Below are 19,466 nucleotides of genomic sequence, written 5' to 3' on the forward strand. Positions count from 1 at the left end.
TGTGCTCGTGCACCATGCCCCTGCTCATTGCATTCGTGCCGCACGGGCGACGAGCTCCCTTGCTCGTCGTCGCATGCCCGCACTATACAACACCCCTTAAGGGTAACACGAAGCGTCCATTGCTTTGTGCGTGCAAGTTATATGAACGAATCGCATAAAAATTTAAAATTTATATTTAAAATTAATGACAAATTAATAAATAATATTAATTTCATAATTTTAGGGCGAAAAATCGAAAATTTATTATTCAATTGATTTCCGATTATTATGGATTCAAGCCTTGGTCATAAAAATTTAAAATTTATCATAAATTTACAATTTTTATGGTGGTTTTTAATCATAGGTTTCTAATTAAATTATAATTAATTATGAAAATCAAATTAATTCTAAATTATTCTAATTTTCAACAAATTAATCATAATTACAAATTAGATTGCATAATTAACAAGGCTAGGCATTCAAACTTGTTAAACATATACAGTAGGTCAATCAAAAATTCAAGATTTATCAACAAGAATCGCAAATATTTATTTTAACATCTTAAATTTACGAAATTTTGCATTCGAAAAACTAAAACCTTCGAAAAGTCATAGTTAGGCTTCGAATTTGAGAATTCTGGGTTCGGCAGAAAAATACTAATTTTGTCAAAATTTTAGAATGCCTTTTACATGCGGAATTGACACAAAAATCACTCGATTTGGATGAGTAACGAAGAAACTGCCGAAAAACTGCGTACGTATAATTAAATAAACGCAATTTGCAATTAATTAACAATTACGAAAATTAATCACCCCTTTTAATTCTTGCAAATTTGTAATATTTAACCATGTTCATGCAATTTAGATTATGAAAATAATAAGAGGCTCGTGATACCACTGTTAGGTTATGATACATATGACAATTCATAAATCATGCGGAAAAAACCATTAAGCCAGGAATACATATTATTTACACATAATCATATAGCATAATTTAGATGCATACTCTTTGTTGCGTGCCTTCCCTAGCTGCGCCCGAACCGAACAAGAACAAGTCTTTAGGACTCCAAGTGTCGTCCCTCCGTAGATAGTCCACAGTACGTCCGGATCCGCCTTAAGATTGACCAACTAGAATCGCCCTTAAGGTACTATTATTTTCGGCTAAAATGGGCAAGAGTTATGGCTGATTTTTCTGCTTAAAAATCCTAGTTTTGAATACTTGAAAACTTATATATAAATAATGACCCCTAGGCCCTTATTTATAGAGGTATGGAAAAGGAATTGTAATCCTACTAGGATCTGGATTTGTTAATTAGAACTTTATTAGGACTCTAAATAACAAAGCAAATAAGATTAGGATTTTAATCTTCGCACGAATCCCAATAGAATTAGGATTTCCGGCATACGCATCGCACAAGCCGTGCACCCGCGCAGGCCTTGCGGCCTACGACAAGCGCACAGCCCATGTGCGGTGCTGCGTGCGCGCGCGCGCCCTTGGCTGGGCCTGGCCTTGCGCTGGGCCTGGTCGAGGCGTGCGTTGCGTGCGGCTCGCTGGGCGATGGCCTGGCTTCGTGCTGGGCCTTCGTCTAGCGGGCCTCGTCCGATGCTAATTCGTACGATACGCTTCCGATTAAATTCCCGATTCCGGAATTCATTTCCGATACGAACAACATTTAATATTTCCGATTCCGGAATTAATTTCCGTTTCGAACAAATATTTAATATTTCCGTTTCCGGAATTATTTTCCGATTCCGATAATATTTCCGTTTCTGACAATATTTCCGTTTCCGGCAATATTTCCGATTCCGGCAATATTTCCATTTTCGATAATATTTTCCGATACGTACCATGTTTCCGTTTCCGGCAACATCTACGACTTGGATAATATTTATATTTCCGATACGATCCATATTTCCGTTTCCGGCAATATCATCGTTTCCGGAGTATTCATTTCTTGCCTGTGACGATCTCAGCTCCCACTGAAACCAAGATCCGTCGATTCCGAATATCCATAGATGGAGTATTTAATGCCATTAAATACTTGATCCGTTTGCGTACTATTTGTGTGACCCTACGGGTTTAGTCAAGAGTAAGCTGTGGATTAATATCATTAATTCCACTTGAACTGAAGCGGCCTCTAGCTAGGCATTCAGCTCACTTGATCTCACTGAATTATTAACTTGTTAATTAATACTGAACCGCATTTATTAGACTTAACATAGAATGCATACTTGGACCAAGGGCATTATTTCCTTCATTAACGTCATTAGCTTGACGAATCCCCCTAAAGTTCATGGAGGGACAAGAGAGGGAAAGAATACACGGGTTGCCTCCCAGTAGCGCTCGTTTAACGTCATTAGCTTAACGGACCCCCAAAAGTCAAGGGGGTCAAACACAACAAACGTCGGGTCAACACTAGTCAACAAACCTTTCTTGGCCTCCTTGGGCACAAACCACTTACCCAAACCACCACTTAATGAGTGGGGACCAAACCAAGTCCTTTTAGGCATAGGATTGCCTTACTTGGACTTCTTTCTCATACACTTCTTACCATTAGATGCTGGAGTGAGTGACTTTTCATCATCAAGATCCATCCCGAATGTGTCGGGAATGGTAATGACGTCATCATAGGGATCTCCTTACACAAAGGAACTCTCGTGCACATCCTTCTTCACCTTCCTATCAATCTCAAAATCACACTCAAGAACACAAGGATTGTTAGAAGCAATGGCACAAGAATGATTGGGCTCAACACAAGCAAGAGTGTCAACTTTCATGCAACTTTTCATTTTAGAGCAACAATGTTAATCAATGCAAGCTTGAAACTAGCCTTGGCGTCTCCCGGTTTCAAAGTGATTAGTCCTTCTTGCACATCGATAAGAGCACCCGCGGTGGCCAAAAATGGCCTCCCCAAGATAATGGGGGTATGGTCATCCTCATCAATGTCCAAGACGACGAAATCCACAAGGAAAGTAAGCTTGCCAACAACTTGGGGAACATCCTCAACCTTGCCAATAGGATACTTGACCGAACGGTCGGCAAGTTGCAAGGTGATGTTGATTGGGACAAGATCTCTAACGTCAAGCTTGGCAAACACCGAATAAGGTAGTATACTAACGCTAGCACCCAAATCACACAAGGCATTGCTTATTTCAAGCTCCTTAATAGCACAAGGGATAGAAAAACTACCCGGGTCTTTGAGTTTGGGTGGCGTTTTGTTAAGAATGATAGCACTACAATTTTCGGTGAGGTTCACCGTCTCCTTTACGTCGCAATTCCGCTTCCCATTCAAGATTTCCTTAAGAAATCTTGAGTAGGTAGGCATTTGTTTCAACGCATCCATAAAGGGGAGAGTGATATGCAATTTTCGAAGAACCTCAAGACATTTTGAGAATTGCACATCTAACTTGTGCCTTTTAACTCTTTGTGGATAGGGGGGAGGAGGAGTTGGGAGAGGAGGAAGAGGAGGAAGAGGAGGAAGAGGAGTCTCCTTCGACTTATCACCATCATTCATGTCGTCGACATGAGACTTCTCTTCCGCATCATCACGGTCCGAGGACTCATTTCCCATAGAACTCTCACCCCTAGAGCTAGAAGCTTCAACATGAGTAGCACTATCATCTAAGGTCTTCCCACTCCTTGTCATAATTGCATACAATTGCTTAGGAGGTTGACCTTGGGGTGGGAGACTTGTATGCACTTGTTGCTCTTTGATAGTGTTAGCTAGTTGAGCAAGTTGGGTCTCAATCATCTTCAAGTGAGTGTTGGATTGCTTGAATCCATCCTCAAACTCGACATTCTTCTTGGCTTGCGCCCCCACAAACGACTCCATGAGAGCCTCAAGATTAGACTTAAGAGGCGGGAGTGGTGGAGGTGTTACGCCATAACCACTAAGGTTTGCTTGATATTGGTTGCCAAAGATCCTCGGTCCATTGAATCCGGGAGATGGCAATTGAGATGCACCATAAGGACCTCCCGAGTTCAAAGGATAACCCCCACTTGAGGCACCCCTAAATTTCCCATAAGAGTAGTTATAACCCCCTCCACCTTGATGGTTGGGATTATAACTCCCTTGGTTGTATTGGCCTTGATTGCCAAAACCTTGGGATTGACCATAGGGCGCTTGGCTTTGATAGCTTTGTGCTCTATAGCCACCTCGATTTTGGCTATCATACCCACTTCCTTGGCCATAGCCTTGGCGGGGACCATACATGGAGGGCCCTCTAGATTGCCTAGCAAAATTAGGATTGTTAGGGTTATCATTCCTAGACCTCTCATTTTATGGCATTAGCATACTCTACATCAAACTCGCCTTCATACGAAGGGCCATAATCCACAAATGACAAGTTATGAACTAAGGGGCATGCATCGGGGGAATGACTATAGTCTTGGCAATTTTCGCAAAAGAAGGTGCCCGAAGGCATTGAGCCATAAGAACTAGCCTTGCCCTTCCCCTTAGAGAGAAGAGTGGCCGAGGGATGAGGGATTGTAGACGGTGATGGCGGTTGGCTTGGTGTGTTTTCGAGCTTCTCCAAGCGTGAGGTAAGCTTCTCTATCATCAGTGCTTGCTCTATGGCGTACACCGAACCCTTACCATCTTCACTCCTACCTTTCCTATCATAATTCCTTGTGCCTACATGCCAAGATTGGTAGTTTTGAACTACATCCTCAATGATTTCCTCTATTTGATCCTCAGTTTTATTCATAATGGGGCCTCCCGCGCCCGCATCAAGACTTGTCTTCGAACTTGGACTCAACCCCAAGTAGAATGTTTGGAGCAACAACCATTTAGGAATCCCATGGTGAGGGCATTCCCTTTGGTACTCCTTAAAACGATCCCGAGCTTCGAAGAGTGACTCATCTCGCTTTTCCTTAAAGGATTAAATCTTGTGGCGACACTCTGCCGTCTTCCCATGCAAATAGAACTTGTTTAAGAATGCACTTGTCACTTCGGTCTAAGTGCGAAGTGAGTTGGGCTTGACCTCCTTGTCAAGCCAATCACTTGCTCGTCCAAGTAGAGAGAACCAAAACAATGTCAACCTCACATAATCCGATGTGACACCATTGTGCTTGATTGTGTCACAATAGTGCTCGAATTGTTTGAGATGTTCGTGTTAGGTTATGATACATATGACAAAACATAAATCATGCGGAAAAACCATAAAGCCAGGAAAGCATATTATTTACACATAATCATTTAGCATAGTTTAGATGCATACACTTTGTTGCGTGCCCTCCCTAGCTGCGCCCGAACCGAACAAGAACAAGTCTTTAGGACTCCAAGTGTCGTCCCTCCGTAGATAGTCCACAGCACGTCCGGATCCGCCTTAAGCTTGATCAACTAGAATCGCCCTTAAGGTAGTTGGAATTTTCCGTTAGTTGTAGGCAATTGTGTGACTGAATTTTGCTCTCAAAATCACTTTGAATACTTGAATACTCGATATAAATTATGAGCCCTTAACTCATATTTATAGACCATGGAATAAGTAATCGAATCCTACTAGGATACGAATTAATTAAATTAGAATCCTAGTAGAATTCTTATTTAATTAATTTATCTTTTAGGATTAGGAATTTAATCATTAAACAAATCCTATACTCTTTAGGTTTCGTATGTGAACACAAACTCTACACGAGCATGACCCGCAAGCGTGCAGGCCATGCCCGCGCATAGCCCACACGGCCGCTTGGTCCACGCGAGCTACAAGCCCACGCGAGCTGCAACAATGCTCGCAGCCCACTGCGCGCTGCGCGCGCTGCCACGGCCTGGCCTTGCGCTGGGCCTGGCGTGGCCTTGGCTGTTCGTGTGGCGCGCATGGCTTGCTGGGCGATGGCCCGGCTTCGTGCTGGGCCTTCGTCTGGCAGGCCTCGTCCGATGCTAATTCGTACGATACGCTTCTGTTTAAATTCCCGATTCCGGAATTTATTTCTGATACGAACAATATTTAATATTTTCGATTCCGGAATTAATTTCCGTTTCGAACAAATATTTAATATTTCCGTTTCCGAAATTATTTTCCGATTCCGATAATATTTCCGATTCTGACAATATTTCCGTTTCCGGCAATATTTCCGATTCCGGCAATATTTCCATTTCCGATAATATTTTTCGATACGTACCATGTTTCCGTTTCCGGCAACATCTACGGCTTGGATAATATTTATATTTCCGATACGATCCATATTTCCGTTTCCGGCAATATCATATTTTCCGGAGTATTCATTTCTTGCCTGTGACAATCTCAGCTCCCACTGAAACCAAGATCCGTCGATTCCGAATATCCATAGATGGAGTATTTAATGCCATTAAATACTTGATCCGTTTACGTACTATTTGTGTTACCCTACGGGTTCAGTCAAGAGTAAGCTGTGGATTAATATAATTAATACCACTTGAACTGAACCGGCCTCTAGTCAGGCATTCAGCTCACTTGATCTCACTGAATTATTAACTTGTTAATTAATACTAAACCGCATTTATTACACTTAATATTATATGCATACTTGGACCAAGGGCACTATTTCCTTCAGTCTCCCACTTGTCCTTAGGGACAAGTGTGCATTACCTAATTCCTTTGTCGCTCGATGCTTGCTCTTGAACATAAGGTAAGAGTTGTCATCCTTATTATGTCCAGAGGTGTTTCTCGGTTTCAGAGTTCAACTGATCAAATAAACAGATAATCATAGCCTATGATTCATCCGAGCACGGCCATGCATTTTACAGTTTCTAGCTCTCCGAGTGGCCTTGTACAACTTTTAAGCATCTCATCCCGATTTATGGGAGGACAATCCCAATCTTGCGATCTTGAGATTAGACTTCGTTTGATAGGTGATTACCTGAGCGTTGCCTTTATAGCCTCCTTTTACGGTGCGACGGTTGGTCAACATCAAAGTAACAAGTTCTCAAACAAGTAATCTCAAATCACTCAGGTATTGAGGATTTAGTGTCTAATAATTTTAATGAAATTTACTTATGACAGATTTTCATCTCTTACAGTAAAGTTTCATAGGTCTGTCCGATACTAGTCTTCCCAAAGTAAGTATCTATGCAAATGATTACGACATTGCCATGTCCACATAGTTCAAGAAACAGAACTACTAGTCATCTTGCATTCTAGTCATCTAACGTTTTCTATGCGTCCATCTTTATAGAAAACTCCGACCAGGGACCTTTTTCAACTTTTGACATTCAAGTTCACTTGATAGACATTTCTTAGTCACAGGACTGGTCCTGACAGTCTATCTTGAATATATTGTCAAATTGAAGGGACTCATCATTTAATACTAAACCAAGATTAAATGGAATATGAAAATGCATTTCATATATGATAAATATTTAACCCCAATGTTTTACAACCATGGGCCTCAAACCCATCTTTAAAACAGTTCATGGAATTCAAAGCTATGCTTGATTTCCAGTGCCACAATGTGAGTGTTGTTTCTCACTTGTTGCATAGGTTTAGTTATCATGCTTTGCCAATCTTAATATCCTTTTCATCGAATGTTCTTCGATATAGATGATAAGATCTTTTGAGTATGTTTATTTTGTGATCTAGTCTTTCTTGCTACAATAGTGGTTCTACGCATTTTGCAATGAAGAACCATTAAGTCAACAAACATGTGATCTTCCCAAGTCCAATGAAGAACTCATTAATATAAACAACTCTGTTTTATTGCTTCTTAGGCAATAAGTACTTTTACTTCAAATGTTTAGGTTGCTAGTGATGCTTTGTTTGGATTTACTTATCCAAGCAGTTCACAGATATGTGGAATACTTTCCAGCTGTATCTTAGAACATAGAAATTAATATTTTAATTTCCCACGCAACAACTCATGGTCTCCAATCCATGTTGCCATTTCAAAACACGATGCTCTATATCTCGTCCTTATCAATGGTTAACTCCAAAGGGTCTTGCTTGATCCTTTGCCAGTGTTTATGCGTGTAGCATCAATATTTAGCATATATTTATTTCCTTGAATCAAGAACTATTCCTATGTACCTTTTCAAGTACCATAAGTATTCTTGATCTCAATCTAGTTGATCTTCACTTAGATCAATAGAGATTGGTATATGTTCGTCATGCCTAAAGTCATACGATACGTTTTTGGCGATCCTCATATTATATCATACATGATAAATTCTTTTGCAGAATAATTCCCAATTGAATTCTATTCATGTAACTTTAGCTCATTCAATTTCAGTAGATACTGAATCCAGCTAAATTCTTTGACATATTATATAGGTTAAGAATCTCATTTAGATCCTTTGATGTTTAACTTAGTAAATGCTTATACATAGTTCAAACATTCTTTACTTAGATTTATTCACATGGGTCGAATATCTCCAATGGAGCCTTTCGTGTTTGATTTAGAAAATGTCATTACTTAATCCAAAACAATAGTATAAGATCTTTGTAAAATAGATCTTAAAACCCAGTATGTACTAAGTTTCGCCTTGGTCCATCATTGATGAATAATTTCAAATCTAAGTCATTAGCATTTGAATGTTATTTCACAATAGAGAGATATGTGTGTGATACACATAGGACCAATTAAGTTTTATGTACTCCCACTAAACTTCTTATATATCTATAAGAATCATGTACATTTTATGAAACTAAAATACTTATTAGCTTCACTAAAATACAGTTCCAATTCCCAATTGCTTGCTTAAATCTGTACTTAGATTTCATAAGCTAGATTTCCTTTTCAAGCATTATTTGGATCCACAAATCCTATGACATTCCATGTACATAGTTTCTTCCATCATTTGAATGAGGAATACGTTTTTTCATCCAATTGCTATATGTACCAATATGCAATCATTGCTTGAATTATAGACTTGAGCATTACGATTATGCATGAGGTTTCAACACAATCCATGCCATGAATTTGCTTGTAACCTTTAGCAACTAATCTAGCTTTGTGTGTGAACACAATTCTATGTTTGATGGTTTTTATCCTTAAAACAAATTTGCAACCAATAGGTGTGAAACTATTCTTGCAAATCAACAAAATTTCAATTTTGTCATCAAAACATTGAGTATGTTTTATGGCCTCTAACCATTTAAAACATTGAGTCTATATATGGCCTCTAACCATTTTAGGGAATCTATGTTTCGTCATAACTTTCTTACAAGTCACAAACTCATTAATCTATATGACAATAGTTTGACTGCAAGTTGTAGGTTTCTTCACTAGAAGAATCGCATAGCTTCAGTGACCTGAACTCCATGTTTCTTCACTATCTAATAGAAGAATCTCATAGTTTCAGTGACTTGAACTCTATGCCTACTTGGGTATAGAACATCAAACAATAGAATATCAATAGCCACTTGAAAGTCCTTTGAATATTCTGTTATCCTTGAAGCACTTGTAAAGTCTTCTAAGAGATGTCTACTCTTTAAAGCCACTTCTAAAGTCCTTAAAGAATACATGTTCTGATTTTCTAAAGAACTTCGAAAAGCTTCCTGAATGTCCGTTTATGTTTGTTGTTCGCCTCGAAGACTTTCGAGGTCTATTTTCTCCCACTTGTCATTTTTGAAACGAATCTCCAAAATGACATTATTTCGAGCAAACAAACATTATGTTCTCAAAAATTCGTGGTAGAAACAATACCCTTGTGTCTCATTTGAATAAATCACAATGAAACATATATCTATACTTGGGCCTCAGTTTGTTGAATAACAAACACTAAGCTCCCACTGAGTTTAGCAACTCTTTAGATATATATAATTGAAAAGATATTCGAAATTACCTTTCAATAGCTTTGACGAATTTGGTTTAGTTTGGTGGTAGTTGAGCATTTTGTTTTAGAAATTATAGGAAAAGTCTTTATGATTCATCATTGATCGAATCAAGTACTAATTGACTTCGATCATTCAACTTAGATATGCCATATCTTATGGAGCTAGATTGTGAATTTACTACACACAATCATTGATGATCATTTTTGGTCTTCAAGTAATCATCAACATGATCTAACCTAGATCTTTGTGATTTCTTGCCAAGTGGGATTTATACTTCTGAATCTTTGAACTAGCCAAACAGATTCAAACTTATATCATATTGAGTAAATAAACCTATCTCACTCAAATCTGTGTGAAATAATAAAGTCATAAAACCTTTCTTTAGCTTTGAACTCTAATGTCTAGGTGTTCTAACAATAGTTCATATCTTTTGTTACTTTCAACAAGTAAGACTAGTTGTCTTAAATTGATCTAGAAATCAATGAACTTTCAAAAGTCCATCAAAATAGAGCTTTTGAATGTTAACTTGTTGATATGGTCTAAGCAACAATGCCAAAGGTTAGAGGAACTCAAATCAAGGGTTTGATGAACCTAGTAAAGTTTTTATTGTTAAAGAGTTGTTTGTTTTAATCAAGCATATTGACTCATCCTGTAAATGACCATTTCATTCAAATAAACAAACAAACATTGTTTTTGTTCTTCTGAATGTGAGTCTTTCTGTGTTTGAAAACAGAAATTTAGGTATGCTGATTGTGGAACAAAATAGCCATTAAGTTCCAGCCTTTGAAAGGACTTAAAACAAACTAGATGACCCTACAACTAATGTAGCATTGCCATGCTTCATTTCCCACTTGTAGGTCATTAGTGTAGCCTAGCTTCCATTGTTTTGAGTTATTACCGAAGTAAGAACCTCAAGCGGTATATGATACCAAGGAAGTTTGATTGCTAGGTCACTTCTCTTTAAATATAAACTTATAGGTAGAAACGGAATTGTAAGTTCCTTTCATTTGTTCCTTTGTTTTCCTATTTCTTGTACCTTTTCTAATAGCCTTAAGAATTGAATTCTCTAGTGTTGACTTTTATACTTTGTTTAGACATGTCCAATGTCACTCCAACAAAGTTCTTACCATTTATGTTGAATATTCTGTTTCAACTAGACGATCTTACCAGAAGCTTCTAAAGTTCTCTAAGCATCGATCTATTCGAATGTCTAAGGACTAGACTCATTCGAGAATTAAATGGTCAAAGATATTAGGTTGTTAACCATTGGTAAAGGTGAGCGTTTAAACTCAATGCTTTATGATCTCAAAACTACATTGTATTTTGAATTCACAAGCACCAATCGGTTTGCCATTCGACTTTGATATTCTTAAACAACCATAAAAGTCGCTAAAAGAAACGTACATTTTAAATTGCTCATTTTCTCTCATTTCCGTGAATCGTTCTTGGATTCACTGCCAATCGAGGAAAATTATTGTTACCTTTCTAAAAGGGTTTACTGCAGTGCAAGATATTTAATTATAAACAATAATTAAAACATACATTGAAGCATGCAAAGTCTAAACATTTATCATGAGTAATAACTTGAAAATTAAAGCAATCATGCAATTTAAACAAGTTATTGGCATTTTATTCGAATTTATTGTTCTAGCAGGTGTGAATAAAATGATTCCAAGACCCTAAAATCATTGAAGAATTAAGCACATTATGTATTTTGACTCAATTCTAAAATATTTTAGGTAAGCAAAAGCCTTTTGCTAATAGTCTAGAAACTACTCTTGGTTGATAGGTACGTCTAAGAACTTATTAGGTAAACCTATCGATTTTGCCACGACATAAAAGGACTCCTTACTTATATCGTTAAGTTTCACCAAAACTAACATGTACTCACAATTATTTGTGTACCTTACCCCTTTAGTATCAATACACCTCGCTATGGCGGAAAACTATTACTAAGATCGATGAAAAAAGGATATCCAAGTAAGTGTTATTTTGGCATGGCACCTTTTAACTCAATTTTTAAGTTTGGAACTTAAGGCTCTTACTATGTTGGTTAGAGTTTAAGTGAACTAAAATCCTTAATCATGCAACATAATCAAGCTTTGATCTCATGCATATTTAAGACATATTTAAAAGAAATAAATAACTTAAAGTATGCATAAGATAAATGTGATCTAGTATGGCCCGACTTCATCTTGAAGCTTCAACTTCAAAGTCCGTCTTGAAAATCTCCGTGGGAGGCGCCATTTTCTTCAAATAGGATAAGCTATAATTAAACTAATTACAACTATTTGATGGTACGCAGACCATATTTGAATTGAAAAACAAATTTGGTGCTTTAGACCAATTACATTCAAATTAATGGTACGCAGACCATATTTTCTATCCTATTTGGGCCATACTAGTCACTTCATAACCTGCAAAACAATACATATACAATATATACCATTCACCCATTCATTATCATGAATGACCCACATAGCTGGTTAGTAAAACACGTTATGCATCACATAAATATTTGCAGCAATTAATTAAGGGCACCAATAATCTACCAATTATTCAGTCCTTATTAATTCTAATCAAGTTGTTTAACCTTAAGGGATTTGTAGACCTAATCATGAGTTTATGACTAAAAAGGGCTCCCACTCAAACCAATAAATTCATATGCTTTACTAATTTTAAACATAAAAATGTATTTCTAGTCTAACCGGAAACATACAAGTTTAAATAAAATTTAAAGCTCATATAAAATTATAATTGAATCCATTTATTTAATTTATTTTCAGTTGAATTAAATGAATTTAAATTAATTCAAGGATTTAATTTTAGTAAAATAATTAGTATAAATTAACATTTATAATAATTATAATATTCAAAATTAAACTCCTAAGAAAACAATTTAAATTATCAATTTTAAAGTTAATTAAAATTATTTCCGAACTGAAAATTCAAAATTAAAATCAAAACGTACCAATCGTCGCAAGACGAGGCACTTGGGCTTGCGCCCAAGCCCCATCAAGCCACGAGGCAGCGCACCCCGCTCGATCGATCGTTGCACAAGGCACACACAGCCACACGCCACAGGCAGCCACACGCCACACGCACACGGGCCATTGCTGGCCACGCTGCGCGCAGCCTTGTGCTGTGTCGCGTGTTGCTGCGCACGCCAGCGCGCGCCGAGCTAGGGATCGCTCCCTGCTCGCGCATTCTGCTTGCTTGCTGGGCGAGCTAGGCGCGCTGTGGCGCGGCAGCATCGCTGCCCACACGCGTCTTGCTCGTCGCTCGTGCCTTGCATCGTCGCCCTCGCCCATCGCTTAGCACACACGACACACACGCACAGGCTCCCTTGCCTCGTGCGCGCGCCATGCGCTATGTTGCTCGCTGCATTCGTACCGCACGGGCGACGAGCTCCCTTGCTCGTCGTCGCGTGCCCGCACTATACAACACCCCTTAAGGGTAACACGTAGCTTCCATTGCTTTGTGCGTGCAACATTAATGAGCGTTTTTATAAAAAATTTAAAATTTTTAATTCAAAATTAATGACAAATTAATAAAACATATTAATTTCATAATTTTAGGGCGAAAAATCGAAAATTTATTAATCAATTAATTTCCGATTAACATGGATTCAAATCTAGGTCATAAAAATTAAAAGTTTAACACAAATTAACAATTTTTTTGGTGGATTTTAATCATAGATACATAATTAAACTATTAATTAATTATGAAAATCAAATTAATTATGAAAATCAAATTAATTCTAAATTATTCGAATTTCAACAAATTAATCATAATTACAAATTAGGTTGTATAATTAACAAGGCTAGGCATTGAAACTTGTTAAACATATACTGTAGGTCAATCAAAAATTCAAGATTTATCAACAAGAATCGCAAATATTTAATTTAACATCTTAAATTTACAAACTTTTGCGTTCGAAAAACTAAAACCTCCGAAAAGTCATAGTTAGGCTTCGAATTTGGGAACTCTGGGTTCGGCCGAAAATTACTAGTTTTGTCAAAAATTTAGAATGCCTTTTACATGCGGAATTGACACAAAAATCACTCGATTTGGATGAGTAACGAAGAAACTGCCGAAAAACTGCGTACATATAATTAAATAAACGCAATTTGCAATTAATTAACAATTACGAAAATTAATCACCCCTTTTAATTCCTTGCAAATTTGTGAAATTTAACCATGTTTATGCAATTTAGATTATGAAAATAATAAGAGGCTTGTGATACCACTGTTAGGTTATGATACATATGACAAAACATAAATCATGCGGAAAAACCATAAAACCAGGAAAGCATATTATTTACACATAATCATTTAGCATAGTTTAGACGCATACACTTTGTTACGTGCCCTCCCTAGCTGCGCCCGAACCGAACAAGAACAAGTCTTTAGGACTCCAAGTGTCGTCCCTCCGTAGATAGTCCACAGCACGTCCGGATCCGCCTTAAGCTTGATCAACTAGAATCGCCCTTAAGGTAGTTGGAATTTTCGGCTAGTTGTAGGAAATTGTGTGACTGAATTTTGCTCTCAAAATCACTTTGAATACTTGAATACTTGATATAAATTATGAGCCCTTAACTCATATTTATAGACCATGGAGTAAGTAATCGAATCCTACTAGGATAAAAATTAATTAAATTAGAATCCTAGTAGAATTCTTATTTAATTAATTTATCTTTTAGGATTAGGAATTTAATCATTAAACAAATCCTATACTCTTTAGGTTTCGTATGTGAACACAAACTCTACACAAGCATGACCCGCAAGCATGCAGGCCATGCTCGCGCACAGCCCACATGGCCGCTCGGCCCACGCGAGCTACAAGCCCACGCGAGCTGCAGCAATGCTCGCAGCCCACTGCGCGCGCTGCGCGCGCTGCCACGGCCTGCTGGGCCTGGCCTTGCGCTGGGCCTGGCGTGGCCTTAGTTGTTCGTGTGGCGCGCATGGCTTGCTGGGCGATGGCCCGGATTCGTGCTGGGCATTCGTCTGGCAGGCCTCGTCCGATGCTAATTCGTACGATACGCTTCCGTTTAAATTCCCGATTCCGGAATTCATTTCCGATACGAACAATATTTAATATTTTCGATTCCGGAATTAATTTCCGTTTCGAACAAATATTTAATATTTCCGTTTCCAGAATTATTGGCAATATTTCCGATTCCGGCAATATTTCCATTTCCGATAATATTTTCCGATACGTACCATGTTTCCGTTTCCGGCAACATCTACGACTTGGATAATATTTATATTTCCGATACGATCCATATTTCCGTTTCCGGCAATATCATCGTTTCCGGAGTATTCATTTCTTGCTTGTGACGATCTCAGCTCCCAATGAAACCAAGATCCGTCGATTCCGAATATCCATAGATGGAGTATTTAATGCCATTAAATACTTGATCCGTTTACGTACTATTTGTGTGACCCTACGGGTTCAGTCAAGAGTAAGCTGTGGATTAATATAATTAATTCCACTTGAACTGAAGCGGCCTCTAGTCAGGCATTCAGCTCACTTGATCTCACTGAATTATTAACTTGTTAATTAATACTGAACCGCATTTATTAGACTTAATATTATATGCATACTTGGACCAAGGGCACTATTTCCTTCAGATCATGAGGTGATTCATTACTCTTCCCACAAAAGGGGTGGCTTTGCACCAAATTGATCAAGGCGGGCTTGATCTCAAAGTTGTTGGCACCCGTTGTTGGGGCTTGAATACCACATGTAGCTTTGAATGCCCCCGGTATTCCCAATTTCTTAACCGGAAGCGCCATGTTCTCAAAAACTTGCTCACTCTCTTGTTGTTCCTCACCAACACTCAACGATGCGAATCTGTTATTGCTTGATGAGCTAGACCGTACACGCCTTTGTCTCCTAAGTATCCTCTCCAATTCGAGGTCAAGAGGATGGAGGGTCCTTTGACGAGCACGCCTCCTAACAAGCATACAAACTCAAGAAAAACCGTGAGAAATGCCAAGGAAAAAGAAAGCTAAGAGAAATTGCAATGTTTTTGTATTTTCTAATAATGAACTAGTCCCAACTTAAACTCAAAAACAACAACCGTTCCCCTGCAACAGCGCCATTTTGATAGGGCGTTTTTCCGTCGTTGAAAGATCAACGCCACAATCAAACAAAATTTATAAAACCACTAGACTAACCAACTATATCAACTATAGTGGCAAGTAAAGGGATCGTCCCAAAGAAACGATGGTTCTTGAGTTTAAATGTCAAGCTAATTCGAACAAGAGGTTTGATTTGAATTATCACTAAGATGCTAAACTAACAATTAAACTAGATTGAATCAAGGAAGCTAAACGTTAGGGAGTTGGGGATAGTCTAGGGAAATCGGGGGAAATGAACTACCATATAGTAATCATGAATGATGCAATGAAATAGCACTTAGGGGAATGAAAACTAATGACGTACTCGCCACCTCTCGGATAGAGCACGCGAAGCAACCTAGCCTATGGAAAGCTTTCGCATAGTCCTAAGCTAGATTAGCAAGCATATAATAGGTGCTATCATTCACTTGCATGAACTAGGCTCACAATGTCTTGCCAAACCTAAATCATACATTCCAATCTAACTCAATCAACTAGCATTTGCAACTACTACTCAATTGATCATGGAAAATCCTAGCACTAAATCAATTTAATCACATCAATCATTAATCAATTAAATCATCAAATTCCCCTAATTAGGCCCCTAGATTCTCCCCTTTCCCTAACCTAAATCTACTCACTAGCCATTCTAGAAATCAAGAAATCTATTAATTCTACACTAGCAAGCATGAAATTGAAGGATTAAGAAGAGAGAATCAAGAACTAGAAAAATCAATTGAACAATCAACTAGAGAATTAAGAAATTGAAGTAACTAAAGTAAAATCAAGAAGAATTTAAGAATTGAGGAAATTATAGAACAATCAACAATCACAACAAAAGCAAGAATTAAGAAATTGAATTGAATTGCACAAAATTAGAAGAAGAGTTTAGAGAATTACAAATTGATGCTTCAATGGAGGAGCGTTTCTCTCTCTAGAAAATTCTGAAAAACTAACTTTGAGAATCTAAAATTCTACCCTTAACAAAATAATCGAAAAATCTATTTATAAGTTTCCCCAAATAGAAGCCAAAATTCGAATAAGAGCAGCCCGCGCAACCATTCGGTCGCACAGACCTTTTGTGCGACCGAACGTAAAAGAATCATTCGAGCACATACTAGGTCTTGTGCGAGCGAAGGCAGCGAAGAATATTTCCTTCGTCATGTGCGACCGAACGAAGAACCCTGTTCGGTTGAATGGGGTTTCTTTGGCTCATAATTCCTCTGCACCACGATTCGCTCGAACGAAAATCCTTGTGTGGTCGCACAACTCTTGTGCGGTCGAGTTGATGGCCTTGTGCGGTCGCATCCCAAATCAGGGACATTCTGATCCCAAAAACCAAACCTGTGCGACCGAACAACAGAGCACGTTCGGTCGCACAAAACCTGTGCTGTCGAATTGAAGGCTCTGCGATCGCATCCCAAATTAGAGACCTTCTAATTCCAAAAATCAATCTTGTGCGACCGAACAACAGAGCACGTTCGATCGCACAGAACTGGATATTCCTTGTACTCATTTGCACTCCTCTGTTCGGGCGCACAAAACACCACTCGATCGCACAAGCCCTGTTTTGGCTTGATTCTACTTATTTTCCATCACTTTTCATCATAATCACCTATAAAGCACAAGATGGAACGAAACTTATAAAATTCACATAAAAAGCTATTAAAAACTATAAAAAAGTATAAAAACTAACATAAAATCCTAAGTTAAGAGCAACATAAATGTCGCTCATCACTATTCAAGTTAGTTTCAATATACAAGTCTACACACCTAAGATCATCTTCAGAACAATCTGCGGTTGTAGCATGAGCCTGTAGCTTTATAAGTTGTTCTCGTCGTTTCCCCAAGTGCAATGCGGTAAGAATACACAACAAACACGTCTATTTTCATACAAACAGAAATGAGACGTTGTGATCAGTACATAGCAGGCAACAAGAAGACATATTAAAGAATCAAAATGATCATATCAGGACAAGCATTAGTTGATCAGCAGCAAAAAGTCATTAACTTTCTCCTAGACAGGCAAGCCTGCTCGCACATCAAACACGCTGGTAAAAAATTCACAAAAAAAGGGTTGTAGAGGGTTCACTCCCCAGCCTTTGTTTACATTGACAAGCTATCTGAAATGAAGAGTTTAGGTATAGTCGGTGCAGGAAGAAAGTCAGAATAAACCAGAGAAAGTTCCTCAAGAACACCAACCAGATAGAAAGGGGTTTCACTTCAGTCAAAATTCAGTCATCCTATACCTATTCAATTCCTATACATGGACGATGGACCAGATCACCAAATAGTTCAATTTTCTAGCGTCAACAAAACTAGACTGCCAACAGTTTTAAATTAGGCCAAAAGGCACAAGGTTTTTTCATGCTCGTATATTATAGGAAGAGTGATTTTTAGTTGTTAACTTGACACATTGTCTTAATCTGTTGCAGCTCCTTAGACTCCTAGCATTTTTTTTTTTGCGAGGGCGAAGACTAGTGCATATATTAGCCTTTACCCTCCATCTCAGAAAACAATGATGAGTAGCCAACAACCTCCAGAAGGAAACATGACAGACGATTCTGCAAAACTTCTCATATCTAATGCTAATTCTCATGAGATTTTACCTGAGATCCCAATTACCTGTGATACCTCTGTAAACATTTCAGAGGACAACAACTCAGTTACAGTTACAACACTTTCTGTCCTGACGACGAATCAGCGGCCATCATATACAACACCTGAAGTTCCTGATCCTGAAGTATGGCCATGTTTAGAAATAACTTGTACTTTGTCACATTGAATTTTCTGTGCTTTTAGGCAGTGCAACTAGAGTGATCACTACAGAATAGTAGAATACTATATTAAACTCGATTCTAACCGACTATGGGTGATAAGGACTATGACCCGCACAGGGATTGTGGTGATGCTGATGGGGTTAGTCTAGTTCTTATTACTACTTATTATGTTACTTAAGTTCTTTTCTCAAGTCTGACAGCACCAACAGAATGAAATCAAGGCAGATTCACAGTATGTCCAAACTGTGGTAGAAATATTATATTCAGTGACGAAATAGCTCTCATAGATTCACAAGTTAGCACAGAAAACCAACCAGGAAAGCCTGGTTGAGAATGCGTAATTTTTATCTAGTTTTCTTCCGTTTCGTTGCAACTTCATCAGGTTCTTGCAGCATCTCCTCAAAAAGATTCTCCCTGTATAGTTCATTGGCAACCAATGCAGTAAAAAATATACAAAAAACAAGTATTCAAGCCTGAAATAGATGTACCAAAATATAAGAACCTAGAACATTTTGTAGAAGATTCTTTTTTTTTTTTTTACCTATAGAGCTTTTTGATACCGTTTTAAATTCTTCAAAGCTGCAACAAACCTTTTGAAGAGAAATAGGCAAGTTTCTTTTACTTGCATAAGCATAACACTAGAATGGTAGGGCTAGTCGTGGAAACTAAGAGGCTAATTTAAAGGGGGAAATTAAACGTGGCCTTCATAATATCAAGTATATACTGAAAAGAATTAGCCTAGTCTAATTAACACACAAGGACACAATTTCTAGAATCAGTATAGCTCAACGTATTGACCCATGCTGGTTGCAAACTAGCTTAGTAGAAAATA

The 19,466-nt window shown here is 38.1% G+C and overlaps 1 pseudogene; it reads left to right on the forward strand.

Annotated features, from left to right (window-relative positions):
* Positions 1-4,773: 4,773 nt before the first annotated feature.
* On the forward strand, positions 4,774-4,874 carry LOC130471107 (uncharacterized; annotated as a pseudogene).
* The last annotated feature ends 14,592 nt before the right edge of the window (positions 4,875-19,466 follow it).

The sequence above is a fragment of the Spinacia oleracea genome, chromosome 3 (assembly GCF_020520425.1).
Source record: "Spinacia oleracea cultivar Varoflay chromosome 3, BTI_SOV_V1, whole genome shotgun sequence".
Lineage (NCBI taxonomy): Eukaryota > Viridiplantae > Streptophyta > Magnoliopsida > Caryophyllales > Amaranthaceae > Spinacia > Spinacia oleracea.